At 49.0% G+C, this 19,823-nt stretch overlaps 1 long non-coding RNA gene across 1 annotated transcript in view; it reads left to right on the plus strand.

Moving 5' to 3' along the window:
* Positions 1 to 19,823, plus strand: part of LOC119970412 — a 33,538-nt gene that overhangs the window by 8,389 nt on the left and 5,326 nt on the right. The window contains exon 2 of the long non-coding RNA XR_005461607.1: positions 17,757 to 17,943. This is a non-coding gene — a long non-coding RNA (uncharacterized LOC119970412). The remainder of the gene's footprint in view (positions 1 to 17,756; positions 17,944 to 19,823) is intronic.

The raw sequence follows: 19,823 nt of genomic DNA on the forward strand, positions 1-19,823 counted from the left end.
TGTGTTCCTCGATGGCGTGCCCTCGCCGTCAGCGGGATTCTCCGTTCCCGCCAGCTGCCAATGGCCGTCCCACCTTCCGGGAAACCCACAGGTGTGGGTGCGTTGCCAGCAGAATGGAGAAACCCGCCCACTGTCTTTCACCAAAACATTAAACCAAATCCCCACCTGCCCTCTCAGGCAGATGTAAAGGATCCTCTTTTTATTCATTCATACGATGTAGGTGTCACTGACAAGGCCCCCATTTAATGCACATCAATAATTGTCTGAGAAAAGTTAGTGGGGAACCGCCTTATTAAACCACTGCAGTTCATGGAATGAAAGTATTGTTAGATAGAGAGGCACACGGCGGTATGTTTCAAAGTTAGAATGGTGTATATCTTAATGGGGAGCCTTGAGGTAGTGGTGTTTCTTTTTTTAAACAAACTATTTTATTGAGGTATTTTAGGCATATAGAAAAAGTGACATTGTACAGTACAAAAAAAAAGTCAAGACACAAATTAAACATAGTGCAAACCACGGCTCTGTTCACGCACGGACCTGCCTCAATATTCCCCTACTCTACTCTACTCTACCCCATAGCTCGCCATGTCCGATAGCCATACATCAGCCTCGGGGTTTTTGGGTCCCTCCATACTAACAGTATTCGTCGCCGGGCTACCAGGGAAGCAAAGGCCAGAACGTCGGCCTCTCTCTCTTACTGAACACCCGGGTACTCCAAAACCCCAAAGATTGTCACCTCAGGGCTCATTACCACCCCAGTTTTCAACACCCGGGACATGACATCGTGTTTACTCTGCTCAGGGCTTCTGCCCAGATACCGTCCTCCATCTCTCCCCCGAGCTCGTCTTCCCACTTAAGCTTCAGGTCCTCGAACTGCGTATCCTCAGCTCCCATTAGTTCCTTGTAGATGTTTGAGACTCTACCCTCTCCCACCTCCTTCCTAGAAATTACCCTGTCCTGCCTCCACTTCGGCTGGAGACATGGGAAGGATGGCACCAGTCTGCAGACAAAATCCCACACCAGTAAATATCTAGTTGTTCCCTCTCGCCAAACCAAACTTCTCCTCCAGCGCCCTCATGCTCGGAAAGCTCCCTTCCAGGAACAGATCCCCCATCCTCACAATCCCCGCCCTCCTCCACAGTCGATACCCCCCATCCATGTTCCCCGGGGCAAATCGGTGGTTGCCACAGATTGGGGTCCACACCGATGCTCTTAACTCCCCTACATGCCTCCTCTTGGCCCTAGATCCAAAGAGCCGCCACCGCTATTGGGCTGGTGGAGTACCGTGCCGGCGGAGGTGACAGAGGCGCCGTGACCAGGGCTGCTAAGCTAGTGCCCCTGCATGAAGCAGCCTCCATCCGCTCCCAAACCAACCCCACACCCACCATCCATTTCCTCAGCGTCTCACAGACCGCCTCGTCCGCGAGTAATCCAACTTCCAGCCTCCATGGCGGGCGCTGAAAGCTGTCCTTACAAAACTGCAGGTCTACCCAGCGCGGAGCATGGTCTGATATGGCAATTGCTGAGTATTCTGCCCCCACCATTCCGGCCTGCAGGTCCCTACTCACAACAAAGTAGTCAATTCGGGAATACACCTTGTGTACGTGGGAGTAGTACGAGGGGGCAGCATGGTAGCATTGTGGATAGCACAATCGCTTCACAGCTCCAGGGTCCCAGGTTCGATTCCGGCTTGGGTCACTGTCTGTGCGGAGTCTGCACATCCTACCCGTGTGTGTGTGGGTTTCCTCCGGGTGCTCCGGTTCCTCCCACAGTCCAAAGATGTGCAGGTTAGGTGGATTGGCCATGATAAATTGCCCTTAGTGTCCAAAATTGCCCTTAGTGTTGGGTGGGGTTACTGGGTTATGGGGATAGGGTGGAGTTCTTGACCTTGGGTAGGGTGCTCTTTCCAAGAGCCGGTGCAGACTCGATGGGCTGAATGGCCTCCTTCCGCACTGTAAATTCTATGATAACTCCCTCGCCGTCGGCTGGCTAAATCTCCACAGATCAGCTCCCCCCGTTTGCTCCATGAACCCTCTCAGTTTCTTTGCCATCGCTGGCAACCTGCCCATTCTTGAACATGACCGGTCCAGGCTCGGGTCCAGGACTGTATTAAAGTCCCGCCCATGATCAGCTTACGCGAGTCCAAGTCGGGGATCTTCCCTAGCATCCTCCTAATAAAATCCACATTGTTCCAATTAGGGGCATATACACTGACCAGGACTACTCTCACCCCTTCGAGCTTGCCCCTCACCATAACGAACCTGCCACCCCCATCCACGACTGTGCCCTCCGCCTCAAATTGTACCCTTTTATTAATCAGAATTGCAACCCCCCTCATCTTAGAATCAAGCCCAGAATGAAAGACCTGACTGACCCAGCCCTTTGTTAACCTAACCTGGTCTGCCACTTTCAGGTGCGTCTCCTGCAACAAGACTATGTCCGCCTTCAGAACCCGCAGATGCGCAAACACATGCGCCCTCTTCACTGGCCCGTTTAACCCTCTAACGTTCCAGGTGATCAGCCTGGTTGGGGGGCACTTATCCTGCCCCCTTTGCTGATCAGCCATCCCCTTTCCTTGGCCAGCCCCCCAGCCATGTGTCGCGCTTCCTCTGGCCCGCCTCCTGGCCGGCTCTACCCATGACCTCCTCACTGTTACCATGCCCAGTTTCCATTCCCGTCAGCAGAACGACTCCCCCCCTTCCCCCTCAAGCAACACCATCCTATCACCTAACCCCTGCCCTAATCTAACTATATGCACACTCCCCACCTCGGCTTCCGTTGACTAGCCCCACTCAGCTAGCCTGGGGCTCCCAGCCTCGGCACCAGCGCATCTCCCACCCATTGTTCCCAGTCACCCCTCCCCCGACCCATCTATACCACTTCCCCAGATCAGCCCTACTTAAGCAAACACTCTATACAAGTCATAAACAGCCCCCACAATAGCACAATTCAAGTTAAACAAGACAAAAAAAAGAAAGAGATAAGAAATAACAGGCACTCTCAGTCCTTCCCATACAGACACAAAAAGATTGCACAAAGTTCCCCTGAAGCATCCCTCTTAACCCAACCCTTTTAACTGTTCTCTTTATTATTTTCCCCCCCAGCCAAGCTCCGACTAATCAAAGACCCCAAAAGGTAAATCACGCAAAAAGCACGCAAAGAAACGACAAAAACGGACCCAAACATGCAGGCAATTTTCAAAACGGGAGAGACAACACATATACTTAAAAGTTCTAACATGAGTCCAAATGTCCTCAGCTCAGGGCCAGCCCTTGCTCCTTAACAAAGTCCATCGCCTCTTCAGGTTCCTTGAAATAGTGCTGCTGACCCTCATATGTAATCCACAGTCGCGCCGGAAAAAGCAGCCCGAATTTTATCTTGTTTTTATACAGTATCTCCTTAACCTGCCTGTAGCCTCACCTCCTCCTGGCCACCTCAGCGCTCAAATCTTGGTAAACACGGAAGGTGGTATTGTCCCAATTACAGCTTTATGTGCTCCTTGCCCATTGCAGCACCCGTTCCTTGTCCAGGTACCTGTGAAAGCGTACCACCATCGCTCGTGGGGGAGCCCCTCGTCGCGGCTGCCTCACCTGCACTCTGTGTGTCCTGTCCACCACCGGCGGGCGCGGGAACACCTCGTTCCCCAGGAACTTCTGAAACATACCCTCCACATGCGCGGCAGCGTCCGGCCCCTCTGCCCCCTCTGGGCGACCCACGATTCTCATGTTCTGCCGGCGAGATCTGTTGTCCAGGTCCTCCAGCCTTTCCAGAAGCACTTTTTGCTGGTCCCTCAACCTCTGAATCTCCACATCCGCCACCGTTTGAAAGTCAGCCTGCTCCTCCACTGACTTCTCCACCTGCTGGAGCCTCTCAGCCTGATCATCCAGCCTTTTTCCCATCCGATCAATCGACTTCTGAAGCGGCTCCAAGTTTTCCCGCTTCAGAGCCAAAAAGCCCTCCTGCATAGTCTGCAGCAGCTGCTCCATTGTGGGCTGTCAGCTCCTTGCTCTGAACATCAGCCTTGCTAGTTCCTCTCACAGCCTCCACTTTGCCCTTACTCGACCACTTCTTCTGCTGTTTACAGTCTCTCTGGCTTCTTAGGTCCATACAATTCTGTATGGGTCCTGTGCCTGAGTACTATTGCTTTCCAGTTCCACGCTCAAAAGCGCAAAAAAGTCGGGGGAAAAGGTCCAAAAGTCCGACCGAGACGGGAGCCACCAAATGTGCGACCTGCTCCCTCATAGCTGCCACCGGAAGTCCCGAGGTAGTGGTGTCTCTAAATGTCTGGTGTCTTTGCCCTTCTGGCTGGTAAAGGTCAGGGTGTTGGATATGTCACTGTTTGAAGCAGAGCGGAGGCATTATCCCTCAGCAGTTACCTGTAGCAATCGCCTTGACATACGTATCAGGGGTTGAAAAATTAACCAAAGTTCCATATTACTGGATCTGCACCATTTTTGCACAGTGTAAGATCTTCTCCCAGAATTTTAGGCTCTTATACAAAAAGCACAAGAACTTAATTGAAGTATAATCATCTCGAATTAAATATAGCTTGATTTTTCCATCAATTTTATCATAGAATCCCCACAGTGCAGAAGGAGGCCATTTGAAGCTCTGTCTTCAACACCATAATCCGGGCAAGCTCATATCAAAGCTCCAAAACCTAGGACTTGGCTCCTCACTCTGCAACCGGATCCTTGACTTTCTGACCCATAGATCACAATCAGTAAGGATAAACAACACCTCCTCCGTGATAGTCCTCAATACTGGGGCCCCGCAAGGCTCTGTACTTAGCCTCCTATGATACTCCTATAGAGACACAACTGTGTGGCAGAATTTGGTACCAACTCCATCTACAAGTTTGCTGTTGACACAACCGTAGTAGGTCAGATCTCGAACAATGATGAGCCAGAATACAGGAGGGAGCTAGAGAACCTAGTGGAGTGGTGTACCGACAGCAATCTCTCCCTCAATGTGAGCAAAATTAAAGAGCTGGTCATTGACTTCAGGAAGCAAAGTATCGTACAAACCCCTGTCTGCATCAATGGGGCCGAGGTGGAGATGGTTGACAGCTTCAAATTCCTTAGTGTGCACATCACCAACAATCTGTCCTGGTCCACCCACGTCGACGCTACGACCAAGAAAGCACAACAGCGCCTATACCTTCTCAGGAAACTAAAGAAATTTGGCATGTGCACATTGACTTTTACCAATTTTTACAGATGCACCATAGAACAAAGAAGAACAAAGAACAAATAAAATTACAGCACAGGAACAGGCCCTTCGGCCCTCCCAGCCTGCGCCGATCCAGATCCTTTATCTAAACCTAAAAAGTATCCTTTTTTAGCTGCATCACAGCCTGGATGGCAACTGCTTGGCCTAAGACCGTAAGAAATTACAGAGAGTCGTGAACACCTCCAAGTCCATCACACAAACCCACCTGCCATCCATTGACTCTGTCTACACCTCCAGCTGCTTTAGGAAAGCGGGCAGCATAATCAAAGACCCCTCCCACTGGTTTATTCACTCTTCCAACCTCTCCATCGGGTAGGAGATACAGAAGTCTGAGAACTCACACTAGCAGATTCAAAAACAGTTTCTTCCCCGCTGTTCCTAAATGACCCTCTTATGCGTTCATCTGATCTCTTCTCTACTGAGTACTACTGCATTCCTGTATGCTTCACCCAATGCTTGTGTCTTTGTATTTACAATGCGTATTTTATGTTTGCCCGATGTATTTTTATAACAATCTTTATTAGTGTCACAGTAGGCTTACATTAACACTGCAATGAAGTTACTGTGAAAATCCCCTGGTCTCTACACTCCAGCGCCTGTTCAGGTACACTGACGGAGAATTCAGAACGTCCAATTTACCTAACAAGCACATCTTTCGGGACTCGTGGGAGGAAACCGGAGCACCCGGAGGAAACCCACATAGTCACGGAGAGAACATGTAAATTCCGCCCAGACAATGACCAAAGCCGGGAATCAAACCCGGGTCCCAGGTGATGTGAAGCAACAGTGCTAACCACTGTGCCGGTACTGAGAAGGTACATGCCACTCTCATGTACGGAATGACCAGTCTGAACTGTCTGCAGAACAATACTTTTTCTGTACCTCAGTACACGTGACAATAAAAAAATCAAATCCAATCCATTTGGCCCATCGAGTCTGCACCAACCCTCTGAAAGAGCACCCTACCTAGGCCCACTCCCCCGTCCTATCTCTGTAACCTCACCTAAACTTTTGGTCACTAAGGGGCAATTTAGCATGACTAATCCACCTAAACTGCACATCTTTGGACTGTGGGAGGAAACCGGAGCACCCGGAGGAAATCCACGCAGATACGGGGAGAAAGTGCAAACTCCACATCATCACTCAAGGCTGGAAATGAACCTGAGTCCCTGATGCTGTGAGGCAGCAGTGCTAACCGTTGTGCTACTGTGCCGCCCTATTTTAGACTGTGTAACACTACAATCAGGTTGGTGCTTCCTTCTAAAACTCCTTAACTGCATCCTTCAGAGTGTGTGTGACTATGCAAATATTAGTAAGGGGGCAGAGCAAGCCATGAGGTTTTGTCATGATCTGCAGTTTTTTAAAATAAATTTAAAGTCCCCAATTATTTTTTTCCAATTAAGGGGCAATTTAGCTTGGCCAATCCACCTACCCTGCACATCTTTAGGTTGTGGGGGTGAAACCCACGCAGACACGAGGAGAATATGCAAACTCCACATGAACTGTGACCCTGGTCCGGATTCGAACCCGGGTCCTCAGCGCCGTAGGCAGCAATGCTAACCACTGTGCCACGTGCTGCCTTGATCTGCAGTATTGACATTACTTTAAAACCACTCACCTAGGCTTGTAAAGATAGAAAAGGAACATATGCAAGAATATTGGCTCTAATATTCTCAAACAGAGCTCCCAGTGGTACCTTTTAAGGTACTGATTGTGTGTATATGTCTGTGGGCATGAACAAAGCCAAACATAAAAATAGGTGGTACCAGTCTTGTACATAAGGAAACCTGCTGCTTCACTTGCGTCCGTGTTCTTAAGATATTGTGGGCTATAAATTTGGCTGCACTGTCCCCAATTTTCAGGCGCTAACTGGTCTACTAAGCTCCCAATCTGACGGGCAGAAAATGTGTGTACTTTCTGGCTATGTTAGTAAAGAACAAGAAAATAATCCTCCAGTGCTCATGACTGAAGCAGGCAATTGTACATTTGCATATGCAAATAGGTGTTTAACACCTGTTTGAGGACACCAGTATTCACTGGTTGCGCGCAAGAAAATTAAGACCTGAGACCACCTGTTACCAACAAGTGTGGTGATATGCCTGTGATATATGCCTGTGCACCATTCTGCAGTTCGTTAGTAATGCAACCTCCAACCAGCTGGTGGTGATAGAGATTCACCACGTGACTCAACACACCTGGCAGTTGGTAGTAAGACATACAAGAAGCCAATCGCACTTAGAGTAGCTCCAGGAGAATTCACTAAATTCAGTTAGTAGCCATTGTCTGTATTGTCGTTCCTTAGTTATCTTTTCCACGTGTTTATTAATATATCACCTTTATAGTTAAACAACTGTATGTTCTGTGAACATAATTACAACGGTTACAACGCAAAACACAACATGGTACCAAGAGTGCAGAACACCTAAAGATAACAACGGTGAAGACAGGGCAAAAAAGGCTGAAGAATGAAAAGAGAAGATTCTTTGGCCAACCTGGGAACTGTAGCCACCTGCGACTCACCGCAACAAAAGACTGTGAAGTTAGAGATGGAAGGTTTGAAAGCACCCCACCAACTTCAAGTCTTGGGTAATGTAGAGGAAAATTGGCGTGTGTTCAAGCAGCAATGTAAACTCTGTGATACATCCCTTAGCCTGCAGGCACAGCCTGATGAGAGGTGTATTGCTTTACTGCTCACTGTAGCAGGTCCTCAAGCAATAGAAATATAATACCTTCGCCTTCGACAGCAAAGAGGAAAGCAAGAGCTACAATGAAGTCATAAAGTACTTTGATCAGCATTGCTCTCCGAAGATAAACAAAACATTTGATGTTACATATTTCATACACATACCCAAACAGCAGGAAAGTCTTTTGATAGTTTTGTAACTGACTTGTGCTTGAAGGTGCAGTCGTGCAATTTTAGTACTCTGAAGTCATCAATGATCCGTGACCAGATACTGTTTGGTATGTCAAATAATAAAGCACGTGAGAGATTTTTATTCAAAGAAGACCTGAAATTAGAAAATGCTATCAAGACCTGCCATGCGAGTGAGCTGTCTGCACAGCTCACTGGCTGCTGGTGAGCTGCCACTAATCTAGAAGTAGACGCCAGCGCCATCAGCGCTGTGACGTAGTTCAATAAAAAAACATGGTCTCAGTGCATGCGGCCATTTTAAGCAGTCGACCGGGTCTGCCATCTTGTGCCAATTGGTAATCGGCATGACCTACGGCAATGTCCAACATTTGGGAAAGTATATTCCAAGTGTGGCCGCAGAAATCATTTTGCGAAGCAATGTTTTTTTTGCGTCCTTCAGTGGACCAAACAGGGTCTGGCAACGCAGTTGATGAGGTGTCCCTTGAAGAACAGTTTTTCAGTGATCTGATTTCAACCAATGACGCAATGAGTCCGATTATGAAAAGTCTCACTGACCAGTTGTGACAATAGTGATGATGAAGCTGATACCATCAAAGGCAGATGGACAATTCCAGTGATGCTGAACGACACATTGTTAAAATGCAAGCTCGACACGGGAGTGAGGATCAACCACCTCAGTCTGTCGGATTTGCATGGGCTGCCGGTTAAACTGAATGTCGACAATCAAATAAGACTGCTGAAAGACTACAGTGAGAATGATATTGCAACACTGGCTGTATGTGAACACAAAGCATGGGTACACAACAGAAGTCACATCATACCGTTTTTTATTGTGGAGATGGAACGCGAGTTCATCATCGGAGCGGATGCTTGTAAGGCCTTGAACCTAGTTGAGCAGCTGTACATTCCAAGCAACGTTGCGACAGAGGATCATTGTGACTGGCAACAAGATATAAAGGCATTGTTATCTGATGGGATACAAGCAAAATTTAATGTGGATGGCAACAAACCAGATGAAGCAATGGAGGATCCAAAGGGAATTCTTGACTTCTGGTTAACAGTCTTCAAGAAATAGAATTTGCTCAGTGACATGGTACAGGAGCATGATGAGCCTATACTAAAGCATCTACAAGATATGAACATTAATTGTCCAGAGATTGAACAGCCAATGAGCTTCACTCTGGAGTTTAAGTTTGGGCCAATTGAATATTTCACAAATGAGGTAGTCACGAAAGTATACCAGATGGAGCCCCGGCCTGACGAGTTCGACTTTTGATTCTTTGACGAACCAGAAATCACGGGATGACAGGGTGCTAGATCGACTGGAAGAAAGGAAAAAATGTCACACTGAAAACCATTAAAACGAAGCAGAAGCATAAGGGTCGGGGTACTTGCAAAACTATACCAAATGACTCTTTGTTCAATTTGTTCAGTCCTCCTGAAGTTCCACAGCATGGAGCGTTAAGTAAAGTTTCTGTAGCAAGACTCACTGTCGACTTTGAAATGGGTAATCTCCTGTGTGAACACATAATTCCATGTGCGATGTCCTACTTGACAGGAGAAGCCTTTGCAGATTATAGTGACTCCGATGATGAGAACTACAATGAGCATGGTGAGGAAAGCAGAGACTCAAATAGTGAACCAGATGAGGACGACTATGAAACGCTATTCAGGTGGTTTGGCGGGAGTGACAAGGTGATCACAAGGGATGCCCGGTCTGCGCAACACACCGATAATGTGAAAGCCCTAAAATGGCATGTGCAGAGGCTGAAAGTGAGATTGCAATAGCAGACACATCAGATGACAGCAACTCAACTGCGAATAAACTGATAATTGATAACGTGGCTCCAGAGACGTATGGTGAATCATCTCCTGCACACAAAATGGTTCCTTCAGTGGACTCCCCAATACTCGAGGCCACACCACCCAGAGACGTGCAAGAAGAGAAGATGGGTACATCTGCTTGCAGTTCGACAACGACAGACAAAACATATATCATCTATCAGATGAGGATGAGACACTAATCGACTCTTCAGCAAAAGACAACCCATACATCATCATATCAAGTGAGGATGAGCCACCAAGTGGGGCTCAAACACAAAATGAAGGAGTAGCACCCAACGTTGGGGGCGTTGATCCAACTCAGACATCAGAGTGCAAGGCTTTGCAGACTGCTCCTGAAGTTGTAGACTTGACTGTCACTGCACAGTCATCCAAAACTATGCCACCTCTGGACGTTTCACAGATACATATATACATAGAAGATAGGAGCAGGACGAGGCCTTTTGGCCCTTCGAGCCTCCGCCATTCATCACGATCATCGCTGATCATCCAACTCCATAGCCTAATCCTGCTTTCTCTCCACAGCCTTTGATCCCATTCGCCCCAAGTGCTATATCTCGCCGCCTCTTGAATATATTCACAGTTTTAGCATCAACTACTTCCTGTGGGAATGAATTCCACAAGCTCACTTGGTTATTCATTCTTGGTGTGAATAAATGTCTCCTTATCTTTGTCTGAAATGGTTTAACCTGAATCCTCAGACTGTGACCCCTGGCTCTGGACACACCTATCATTGGTAACATCTTCCCTGCATCTACCCTGTCCAGTTCTGAAATTCTAAGTCTCTATGAGATCCCCCCTCATTCTTCTGAACTCCAGCGAGAACAATCCTAACCTAGTCAATCTCTCCTCATATGACAGTCCCGCCATCCCTGGAATCAGTCTGGTAAACCTTTGCTGCACTCCCTCGAGAGCAAGAACATCCTTCCTCAGAGAAGGAGATCAAAACTGCACACATTACTCCAGGTGTGGCCTCACCAAGGCCCTGTACAATTGCAGCAACACATCCCTGCTTCTATACTCGAAACCTCTCGCAATGAAGGCCAACATGCCATCAGCCTTCTTTACCGCCTGCTGCACCTGCATGCTTGCCTTCAGTGACTGGTGCACAAGGACACCCAGGACCCGCTGCACACTCCCCTCTCTCAATTTACAACCATTGAGGTAGTAATCTGCCTTCCTGTTTTTGCTTCCAAAATGAATAACCTCACACTTATCCAAATTATACTGCATCTGCCATTGATTTGCCTACTTGCCCAACCTGTTCAGATCTTCCTGTAGGATCCTTGCATCCTCATCACAATTCACCCTCCCACCTAACTTGGTATCAATAGAACCATAGAATTTACAATGCAAAAGGAGGCCATTCGGTCCATCGAGTCTGCACCGGCCCTTGGAAAGAGCACACAACCTAAGCCCATACCTCCACCCCATCCTCACGCCTCCACCCTATCCCTGGAACCCAGTAACCCCATCTAACGTTTTTGGATACTAAGGGCAATTTTAGCATAGCCAATCCACCTAACCTGCACATCTTTGGACAGTGGGAGGAAACCGGAGCACCCGGAGCAAGCCCACGCAAACATGGGGAGAACGTACAGACTCTGCACAGACAGTGACCCAAGACGGGTATCGAACCTGGAACGCTTGAGCTGTGAAGCAACTGTGCTAACCACTGTGCTACCGTTTCACCAGGTGATGGGCCTGCAACTCAGCGTGTGGACACAACCATGGATCAACCAAAACACATCGGTCCAGCTAAGGCTCCAAAAGCAGCTATGGTGGAGGATGAGCCAGGGTCAGCCTGCACAGCAGACGATCCACAAGCAACTAGTCCCATGGCACAGTCCAGCGGCATGATGGGTGTAACCAAAGATAAAAGAAAAAGAAGCCCGGTCAAAAGATCTCCCACATGAAAAGAAAGGCGAGAAGGAATGTGGAGTCTACCCACTTTCAGTACCCGTGGTACTGAAGAGGATGGCAGCAGCAACGTGGCCCTCAGGCCAAAAAGCATATGACGGTGCAGCAAGAAGCAGAGCCGTAAAAAGAGACCTGCAAGAAAACCGAGCTTCTGGCCGCATCGCGTTAAAAGGCCAAACAAGCTGATAACACACAACAGACCTGCCAGAAAAACGGTCTTCCAGAAATTAAAACAACATCGAGCAGCCTATAAAAGTTCAGAAGATCAATGGGGCAGAACAACGGGGCAATGTCGTCATGAATGTCCAATAAGCTGTGCCCAAGGAAACATTCATCAGGCATATCATGTTGTGTGAAGCACAGCTGCATCTGCATACATGACATGTGTAAAATGATAATGCAGATCATGCGGGATTCTTCGGAAACTGGCGGGGTTGGCTACTTTGGCGTGAAGGAGTGGCGTGATCCATTCCGGCTTCGGGTCACCCCGAAGATGCGGAATCCTCCACACCTTCAGGGGCTAGACCGGCGCCAGAATGGTTTGCGCCACACCAGCCGGCGCGGAAGGGCCTCCGCTGGCCGGCGTAAGTTGGTGAATGTGCGGGAGCGCCAGCGTGTGCTGGCGTCATCCCAGCGCATGCGCAGGGGTGGGGGTTCATCTCCGCGCCAGGCATTGCGGACCGTTACAGCGGCCAGCGCAGAGGAATAGGGTGCCCCCATGGCACAGGCCCGCCCGCGGATCGGTGGGCTCCGATCATGGGCCAGGCCACCATAGGTGCACCCCCCCGGGGCCAGATACCCCCATGCCCTCTCCGAGGCCCCCAGAGGCCACCCGCGGAGCCAGGTCCATTCGGCCCATCGTCGGGGGGGGGGGCGCTGCTGACCGGCGCGGCATGATTCCCACCCCGCCAAATCCCGGGCGCCGGAGAATTCGGCAGTCGGCAGGAGCGGGTTTCACGCCGCCCCCCCCCCCCCCCCCGCGATTCTCCGACCCGGTGGCGATGGAGATTCTTCACGTGACTCAACACACCTGCAGTTGGTAGTAAGGCATACAAGAAGACAGTCGCACTTAGAGTAGCTTCAGGAGAATTCACTGAATTCATTTAGTAGCCATTGTCTGTATTGTAGTTCCTTAGTTATCTTTTCCACGTGATTATTAATAAATCATCTTTATAGTTAAACAACTGTCTGTTCTGTGTTCGTCATTACAACTGTTACAACACAGAACACAAACAATAAGTACCCTTAATGTGGGTCACTGCATCCAGATCTCTTCTGACCTGGTCCTCATATACCAGAAGGCAACTGCAACACTCTTTGCCAACACGCCCCTTGCGTCATACTAGTTTGATGGAAATGAGGCCCAAAGCCTAATATCGGGGCCTCTGCAGGCCTTACCATTCAGTTGCAGAGATCTCGCACACAAAAATAGGGGTATCCAAATTTCTACCCCAGAAATATCCGTAGTAGCTTCTGTACAGCTGTCAATGGTTTGTGCAGTAGCCCTCTTCCAAATTGGGTCTCATTTTTTGTGTCAGATCCTAATTTGCCATCCAAATAGGGAGATGGTCATTGCCTGACACTTGTGCAGCTCAAATGTAACTTGCCACTTGTCAACCCATGCCTGGATATTGTCCAGGTCTTGCTGCATTTGGACATGGACTGCTTCATTATATTAGGAGTCGCAAATGGTGTAGTCATCTTCAAGCATCCCCACTTCTGACCTTATGATAGCAGAGAGGTCATTGATGAAGCAGCTGAAGATGGTTGGGTCTAGGACACTACCCTGAGGAACTCCTGCAGTGATGTCCTGGAGCTGAGATTATTGACCTCCAACCACCACGGCCATCTTCCTTTGTGTCCAGGTATAACTCCAAGCAATGGAGAGGTTTCACTCTGATTCCCATTAACTCCAGTTTAGCTAGGGTACCTTGATGCCATACTCGGTCAAATGCTCCCTTGATATCAAGGGCAGTCACTCTCACCTCACCTCTGGCATTCAGTCTTTTGTCCATGTTTGACCCAAGGCTGTAATGAGATCAGGAGCTGAGTGACCCTCCAGAGCCAAACTGAGTGTCCGTGAGCAGGTTATTGCTGAGTAAGTGCCGCTTGATAAGTGCCGTTGATGACTCCTTCCAACATTTTGCTGATGATGGAGAATTAACTGGGTTGGATTTGTCTAGTTTCTTGTGTACAGGATATACCTGGGCAATTTTCCACATTGCTTGGTAGCTACCAGTGTTGTGGTTATACTGGAACAGCTTGGCTAGGGGTGGGGCCAGTTCTGGAGTCTTCAGTAATATTGCCAGAATATTGTCAGGAGCCTTTAGCCGTTTCTTGATATCATGTGGAGTGAATCGTATTGGCTGAAGACTGACATCTGTGATGCTGGGGACCTCCTGAGGAGACCGAAATGGATCATCCACTCGGCACTTCTGGCTGAAGATTGTTGCGAATGCCGCAGCCTTGTCTTTTGCACAGATGTGCTGGGCTCCTCCATCATTGAGGATGGGTATATTTGTGGAGCATGCTCCTCCAGTGAGTTGCTTAATTGTCCACCACCATTCATGGCTGGATATGGCAGGGCTACAGAGCTTAGATCTGATGTTTGTGGTACAATCGTTTGCCTCTATTATTTTCTGCTTATGCTGTTGGCGCACAAGTAGTCTTGTATTATAGCTTCACGAGGTTGACACCTCATTTTTCGGTATGCCTGATGTTGCTCCTACCATGCTCTCCTACACTCTTCATTGAACCGGGATTTACCCCCTGGATTGGTGATAACGGTAGAGTGGGGTATACAATAATAATCGCTTATTGTCACAAGCAGTCTTCAATGAAGTTACTGTGAAAAACCCCTTGTCGCCAGATTCCGGCGCCTGTTCGGGGAGGCCGGTATGGGAATTGAACCCACGCTGCTGTCTTGTTCTGCATTATAAGACAGCTGTTTAGCCCACTGTGCTAAACCAGCCCCTTATGCTGGTATATGCTGGGCCACAAGGTTGCAGTCTGTGGTTGAATATAATTCTGCTACTGCTGATGGCCCACAGTGCCTCATGGATGCCCAGTCTTGAGTTGCTAGATCTGTTCGAAGTCTACCCATTTCGCATGGTGGTAGTGCCACCCAACTCAATGGAGGGTATCCGCAATGTGGAGACGGGACTTTGTCTCGACATGGACTGTGCGGTGGTGACTTCTACCGATAGTATCATGGACAGACGCATCTGCAGCAGGCAGATTGGTGAGGTATGGTCAAAATTGGTCAAGCATGTTTTCCCCACTTGTTGGTTCCCTCACCATCTGCTACAGTCTCAGTCTAGGAGGTACGTCCTTTAGGATCCGGCCAGCACGGTCTGCGGTGGTACTACCGATCCATCCTTGGACATTGAAGTCCCCCACCCAGAGCATATTTTGCACTGTTGCCACCCTCAGTGCTTCCTCCAAGTGGTGTTCAACATGGAGGAGTACTGATTCATCAGCTGATGGTGGCGAATACGTGGTGATGAGCAGGAGGTTTCCTTGCCCATGCTTAACCTGAAGCCATAAGACTTCATGTGGTCCAGAGTTGATGTTGAGGACTCCCAGGGCAATTCCCTCCAGACAGTATACCACTGTACCACCAACTCTGCTGGATCTGTCCTGCCGGTGAGACAGGACATACCCATGAATGGCGATAGTGGTGTATGGGACATTGACTGTAAGATATTTGTATTTGTATTTGTTTATTGTCATGTGTACCGAGGTACAAAAGTATTTTTCTGTGTGCAGCTCAAACAGATCATTTAGTACATGAAAAGAAAATATGTAGCAAGGCAACACAAGGTATACAATGTAATTACATAGGCACCGGCATCGGGTGAAGCGTACAGGAGTGTAGTATTAATCAGGTAAGTTTATAAGTGGGCAGTTTAGGAGTCTGGTAACAGCGGGGAAGCTGTTTTTGAGTCTGTTCGAGCGTGTTCTCAGACTTATGTATCTCCTGCCCGATGGAAGAAGTTGGAAGAGTGAGTAAGCCGGGTGGGAGGGGTCTTTGATTATGCTGCCCACTTTCCCCAGGCAGCGGGAGGTGTTGATAGAATCATTGGATGCGAGGCGGGTTCGTGTGATGGACTGGGCAGTGACAACGACTCTGAAGTTTCTTGCAGTCTTGGGCCGAGCAGTTACCATATCAGGCTGTGATGCAGCCAAATAAAAGTAAAAGTTGGTAAGAGTCAATGTGGACATGTCGAATTTCCTTAGTTAGCTGAGGAAGTCTCGTTGCTGTTGTGCTTTCTTGATTGTAGCATCAAGATGGGTGGACTAGGACGGATTTTTGGTGATGTGCACACCTAGGAATTTGAAGCTGTTAACCATCTCCACCTTGGCGCAGTTGATGCAGACAGGGGTGTGTACAGTACTTAGCTTCCTGAAGTCAATGACCAGCTCTTTAGTTTTGCTGACATTGAGGGAGAGACTGTTGTTGTTACACCACTCCATTAGGTTCTCTATCTCCCTCCTGTATTCTGACTCGCCGTTGTTAGAGATCCGACCCACTACGGTTGTGTCGTCATCAAACTTGCAGATGGAGTTGGAGCCACATTTTGCCACACAGTCGTGTGTGTAAAGGGCGTATAGTAGGGGGCTACATATGCAGCCTTGCGGGGCCCTGGTATTGAGGACTATCGTGGAGGAGGTGTTGTTGTTTATTCTTACTGATTGTGGTCTATGGGTCAGAAAGTCAAGGATCCAGATGCAGAGTGAGGAGCCAAGTCCTAGGTTTTGGAGCTTTGATTTGAGCTTGGCTGGGATTATGGTGTTGAAGGCGGAACTGTAGTCAATAAATAGGAATCTGATGTAGGAGTCCTTGTTGTCGAGATGCTCCAGGGATGAGTGCCGGAGGGCCAGTGAAATGGCGTCTGCTGCGGACTGGTTGCGGCAGTATGCAAATTGCATAGATCTAGGCATTCTGGGAATATGGAGTCGATGTGCCTCTTGACCAACCTCTCAAAGCACTTCATTACGATCGATGTCAGGGCCACCGGATGCTTGTCATTGACGAACGTTGACTGGTCCTTCTTTGGCACAGGTATGATGGTTGTCTTCTTGAAGCAGATGGGGATCTGAGAATGGAGTAGGGAGAGGTTGAAGATGTCACCGAACACATCTGTCAGCTGGTCTGCACAAGATCTGAATGCTCGACCAGGGACCCCATCTGGGCCCGTCGCCTTCCGAGGGTTCACTTCCAGGAAGGTCAATCTGACTTGCGCTGGTGCCGGAGATTCTGCTCGGCTTTGCTTTGTAATCCGCTATGTTGTTTAAGCCTTGCCACAACTGCCGAGAGTCTGTAACACTGGTCTGTGACTCTAGCTCGGTCTGATATTGTCTCTTGGCATCTCCGATGACTTTGTGGACGTCTTATCTGGATTAATTGTATAGGTCGGGGTCACCTGACTTGAACACCTCGGACCTGGCCTTCAATGGCGACTCAATCTCAGCCATGGTTACCGATTAGGGAACGTACGTACTACTTTCTTTGACATGCAGTCGTCCACACATTTGCTGCTAAAGTCTGTGACGGTGGTGGCATACTTGTTTAGGTTGGTCGCTGTGTTCTTAAATATGGACCAGTCCACTGACTCTAAGCAATTACGTAGGAGCTTAGGATATGATTCTGTGAGAATGACGATGCCAACTTGTAGTTTGACTAGTATGAGAGATAGCTCTCCCAACTTTGGCACAAGCCCCAGATGTTAGTAAGGAGAGTTTTGCAGGGTTGACAGGGCTGGGTTTGCCATTGTCATTTCCAGTGCATGATTCAATGCCGGGTGGTCCATCCAGTTTCATTCCTATTTTGTGTTTTCTTAGCAATGTTTCCCTGTCCTGCACTAATGCCATCTTCCTTCCATTGCAGATCAATCAGAAGGCCAGCTTGAACCATCCTCGCGGCCCCTGGACACTACAGACTCAAGGAGCTCTGGGAAGACATCCTGGAGATCAGCATTCAAGAGGCATCACAGCTGCCAACCGCACGCTCCACAGCGCAGATACTCACATCTTGGTGGGATTAAGAAGTAGGCAGGCTTCTGAGTCACTCACTGGTGAGCACCTCACAGTTGAAGATCCACAGCAAGCAAAGCCAGGGACATCCCAGCGATGCAGCACTTGGAGGGATGCTCGAGCCCAGGACTTTGCTGAGCCCCAGGCTGCTGATGTGCCCCCGGGTGCGGTCATTTTAAGAGCTGCTGGGAATACAAAGATAGAGTCAGGAGCAACAGTAAGGGATAGCAGCATCCCGCCTCGGACTGGAAGGCTGATGGAGGAGTCACTTCGCCTTCTGTTCAAGGAGGTGGTGCCACCGGTGCAACACAATGAGGCCAGCAGTGTGAGAGGGGCATCTGCAATGGAGACCTTGGCGCAGGATGTGCACTCCATGGTTCAGTTCATGACCTTCATGGTGCTGGGCTTCAGCTGCATGGTGCAGGCACCAGTGGGAATCCACAAGTGTCAGCACCAAAAGATGGTGGAGCTTCAGGATCTCACTCCAGCTGCCCCTCTATTCCATGGAGGGGCCACCGGGCACCTGAAGGGAAGAGGATCAGCAGGAGTCCAACCCGGGACCTTCCATCCAGGAGAATTTGAGGGTGTTTAACTCATCTGTCACACCCCTTCCTGTGAGAGATACACCTCCAGCCCCGCACACCGAGGAGAATAGAACTACAACACTCGTGCAGCCAAAAGTCAGGCCTGAACTCTCAAGGTCCCGGCCCTCCAGGGAGACCTGTTAAGGTCATCTCAGGCAACAGGGTATCAAAGTCAGCAGACCGCCTCAACCTCAGCTGTGGATTCTAGGGAAATACCTAGACGTAGTGGGAGGGTGAGGAAGACTAAGAACCGATTGGCACCTAGTGGACATCAGTGAACCTAGGCACTAGTAGAGATAAGTCAGCATTGTAATAACTGATTTGCATGAAAATTCACCTTGCACACCCATAAAGAGCCTCTGCGCTGTCATGTCATGGCGTCATGCTCCGCAAACTCCCCGCGCAAACTCAGCACTTCATCCGTGTGGAGTGTGAAAATGTCAGTGCTATATCTCTCCCACCTCACACATTGATGACACAGTAATGCCATCCCCCCCCCCCCCTCCCCCAACCCCCATCCAGGGATGTTCTCCACCCCCACCCCCACCCCCAACATCAACAATCAGGCCTTCATGTCACCCAGTATTCTCTGGTTATGAGGATGCCAATGGCTGAAAACTGCGAGAGTCTATCCACCTCATCAATAGGTGGAGAAACACACTGGGGCCCCTGACCTCGGAAGAGGCAGCAGCAGCTGAGAGGTATCATTCAGCCTCTCTGGAGCCCGAGATCATCTGATTCAGTGGCAGGTCGTACTCAGCTCTCTGCCAGGCTTAAAGTCACAGAGTCATACAGCGCAGAAAAGGCCCTTTGGCCCAGCGAGTCTGCACCAACAATAACTACCCCTAATCCCACTTACTGCCACTTGTCCCATTACCTTGAATGTGATGGTGTTTCAAGTGCTCATCCAAGTACTTTTTAAAGATTGTGAGTTTCCAGCCTCCATTACCTTCCCAGGCAGCGCATTTCAGATTCTCATCACCCACTGAGTGAAATTTATTTTCTCAAATTCCCTCGGCATCTCCTGCCCCTCACCTTAAACTATGCCCTCTTGTGATTGGCCGCTCGACCAAGGGGAACAGCTGTTTCCTATTTACCCTGTCCAAACCCCATATAATCTTATACACTTCAATCATATCCCCCCTCAGCCTTCTTTGCCCTAAAGAAAACAATCCAAGCCTATCCAGTCTCTCCTTACAGCTCAGATGCTCCACCCCAGGCAACATCCTGGTCAATGTCTTCTGTGCCCCCTGCAGTGCAATCACTTCCTTCCTATAGTGAGGTGAACAGAACTGCACACAGTACTCCAGCTGTGGCTTAACCAAAGTTCTGTACAG

This window comes from Scyliorhinus canicula, chromosome 8 (genome assembly GCF_902713615.1).
Source record: "Scyliorhinus canicula chromosome 8, sScyCan1.1, whole genome shotgun sequence".
NCBI classification, from domain to species: Eukaryota; Metazoa; Chordata; class Chondrichthyes; order Carcharhiniformes; family Scyliorhinidae; genus Scyliorhinus; species Scyliorhinus canicula.